General features: G+C 39.0%; 1 pseudogene; it reads left to right on the top strand.

The window, feature by feature from the left end:
* Positions 1-1,081, top strand: LOC116670557 (cathepsin L1-like; annotated as a pseudogene).
* The last annotated feature ends 2,490 nt before the right edge of the window (positions 1,082-3,571 follow it).

Genomic DNA, 3,571 nt, shown 5'->3' with positions numbered 1-3,571 from the left:
ATATCCCAGGGCTGCCTTGGCTCCTTCAACGCTTCCCTGCCTCGCCCGGCTCTTCTGTCCTTCGTTCATCTGAAGTACTGATCTGCCCAACACTGTTGACTGGAGGGAAAGGGATACGTCACTGATGTTAAGGATCAAAGCAGTGTGGCTCCTGCTGGGCCTTCAGCACAGTGTGTTACATACATTTGTCCTTTCTTTTAGTAATGCAGAAACCTTTACACAACAACTGGTTTTAATTTGACTCATATCTTTTTAGACTGCTCTGGAGGGGCAGACTTCAAGAAGACAGGGAAGTTGTGTCCCTCGAGCGAGCAGCAGCTGGTTGACTGCTCTGGTGACTATGGCAACATGGGTTGCATGGGAGGCACTGTGGACTACCTCTTGAGTACATCAAAGCAATGGAGGGATAGACACTGAGGACTCCTACCCATATGAGGCTGAGGTAGAACAGAAAGCAGTTTGGTTGATAAGCAGAGTTGGGAAGCAAAACAGCTCATTCTGACAGTGTTACTAAACAGATGTCCCTCCGTGCACGAGATGCCACAACACTGGCCATCTTTGACAAGCTTTAAATGGTCCAAAACCTGAAACAAACTTTTGAAAATGTAATACTTGGAAAATGTTGTTCCTGATGTACACCTAATGACAACTTCATATGTGTTGGTTCCATAGTAATGGTAAAAATGTGGTGATTGTAAAATCTTTCTCTGGATTAGGATGGTCAGTGCCGTTACAAGGACACTATTGGTGCCACAGCACAGCTATGTTGATTGGAACAAGGCAATGAAGTGACCTAAAGCAGGCCGTGGCCACCGTCGGACCGTTGTTCTGTGGCCATTGATGCTTCTCATGTTTCCTTCCAGCTGTACCAATCAGGTAACAGTTTTAAACACTGTTCCTGCCTGCCAGAAAATATTTCTTATCACGCAAGAAGAAATAGACATCACTCTTCTTTTTAACCTATCAATGTGTCTAAATGTTTGTTGTGCGTTCTAGGTGTATGATGATCAGAGTGTAGCAGCTCAGAGTTTGGACCATGGTGTATTGGCTGTCGGTTACGGCTGACAACGGACATGACTAACTGGCTGGTCAGAACAGCAACACCACAATCTGTTGCTAATATTTAAATTATCGACTGCTCTCCTTCTAACACTGGAGACAGAAATTGCTGTTGTCACAGACAGCAGCAGTAAGTAGTAAGGATATTTATAAATGCTTAAATTAAGTGAAACACACAGGATTTTGTCAACCTCCTATTCTACCCCACTACTATGAATTGCCGCTATTATTTTTACCTCTATCAGAATGCAGATCATTATGTCTCTACACGTGTTGTTCCTAACTTGTGACTAGGACTTTACATAGAGCAGCTGATATTGTTGGTAATGGTGTGTTCTGTAGCTGGGGTCTAGAATGGGAGACAAGGATACAATGAGGACCAGAACAAAAAACAACATGTGGCATTGCTGACTGCCGCCAGCTACCCCCTGGTCTGAGCAGGTGAGGGAAACTTCCTTCCCTTCTGACTAAATACTTTTCACGAATCCAAATGCTATTTAAACAAGTTAAAGTCGGCCAGTATGTACCAAAAAATGTGTATTTTTGCAATTATTTTGTCCATAAACTGTTTGCTGTTCTATTTATTGGATTTTCAGGTCCAGTCTTTCCTCATGGAGGAGAAAAGTGCATAATTTACTTTAATTTCATAAGAAAAGAGTTATGGAACAATAGTTTTTTTTGGTTCGTGGATGTAAGTAGGGAACAGAGTCTTGTCTGCACTTTTCATAGAATACTTTTTATTGAAGATTGTTAAATAAAGAATAAAATTGTTTCATTGAGAGATAAAATAATAACATTTGGTTTATGATTTTGTTGCTTTTCATGTCCATTAATTCTTTACTACTGGGAGTGTTAATGTGTATTGGGAGCTCTAGAGAAGGGCAATGTCGTCTAAAGTTCATCCACACTTGGTCCAGACTGAATATATCAATAACTATATGATGGATTGCCATAAAGTTTGTGCAGACACTCATAATCTCCAGAGGAGAAGCTTAAAGACATGTCTAGTTGATCCGAGTGAAGTAATAACTAAATTTTGAAAAATGGCTGCAATGATCATGATAAGCCAATCTGCAGTGGCCCAATCCATATCTCTTCTTAACACATTGAGCTATATGTGTACCAATTGTGTGCTTAGGTTAGCCAGACTTTAACGATGACCTGACTTTTGCTGAGGGCCACCATGGTTAACATTTTTTTTGTGTGTGAAATGTCATCCATGAAATCGTACAGTAGCACGCATGTTCCAAACATGACCTGATTTATTTCATGACAAAGTCAAAGGTAAATTAACAGGGTTGGCATAATGACTTATTATTGCTGGTTTGTCAAAAAAAATTGCAGATATTCATTTCCCCTGTAAGACAACTTGAAAAACCTTGATAATGCCTACAACTAGAGTCATCATTAGGTTGCTTTTGAATATTTACTTGGTTTTATCCTCACTTTACTTTGTGTTAGTAATTAGCAATGTTAGCAGGTAATACGCTTAATTAAGATGGTAGTGGCAACATAACCTGCTAAACTATGTGCGTCACATTGTCATTGTGTACAGTTCAACAGGCTGACATTAGCGTTTAGCCTCTCACAGCCTCAGAGACTGCTAGCTAGATTTTGCCCACTTTAGGAAGAGATCGCTTTTCAATTATTAACCAGGTTTTACAGTTGCTAATTTGACATTTGACAATGGCAGACTTATTCTATTTTCAAGGGCATGTAGGGATCTACCAATGATTTACGTTGAGTTACAGATTAGTTGGTGCTTGAGCCAGTACTATATCTGTACAGTAACAGTACAGCATGCAAATGCACTTGCATCTGATTCTAGTAATTCATTGCTTTCACAACAAAGTATTCAAAGTCAAAAAACAGCATACACTGAGAGGAAATTATTTAAACCTTTTCCATTATCACGGTCTGAACTGTGCATTTTCATTTATAAAAGTGAGAGATGATAATATGGGCTCCATCTAACTGTAAATGTATGAATAACTGCCTTAAGATTCCAGTGTACATGCAGTAGCTACATTTTCTTGCATCTTCCAAACAGTTTCCTTAAAGTGATGTGTTTAACAATACCTGTGTGTTATTTTTTACATTATAAATGTATCGCTTTTGGTCATAGTTTTCACATCAAGTTGACTGAGACTTTATTTGTAGACAAGTTGAACTTTATAAAAAAACATTGTTGAAAGCAGATTTTATCTCATATCTTGGGGCTGTATGTCATATCTGGATTCATTGCTTATATAGTTTTGACGGAAAAAATGATTTACTAAGAACACGTGTTTGTTGTTCAAAAAGTCTGATGTTGGACTCAGTGCTGCCTCTGATTCTGGCTGCTTGCAAACCTAGGCCAGAGATAAATCCTGAGGGCAGGGGGTTTCAGAAGTGGAAATTAATTTTGGTAAAAGTAATATCTCCTCTTAGTTTTGTTTTTCTTTGGGATCCTTTGTACTTTTCGTTTGATTGGAAGCATTTCTTGCCCAATCTTAACGGATGCAATTTCATT

The sequence above is a fragment of the Etheostoma spectabile genome, chromosome 20 (assembly GCF_008692095.1).
Source record: "Etheostoma spectabile isolate EspeVRDwgs_2016 chromosome 20, UIUC_Espe_1.0, whole genome shotgun sequence".
Classification (NCBI taxonomy): Eukaryota; Metazoa; Chordata; class Actinopteri; order Perciformes; family Percidae; genus Etheostoma; species Etheostoma spectabile.
The sequence above is the reverse complement of the archived record's forward strand: the minus strand, read 5'-3'. Positions and strand labels throughout refer to the sequence as shown.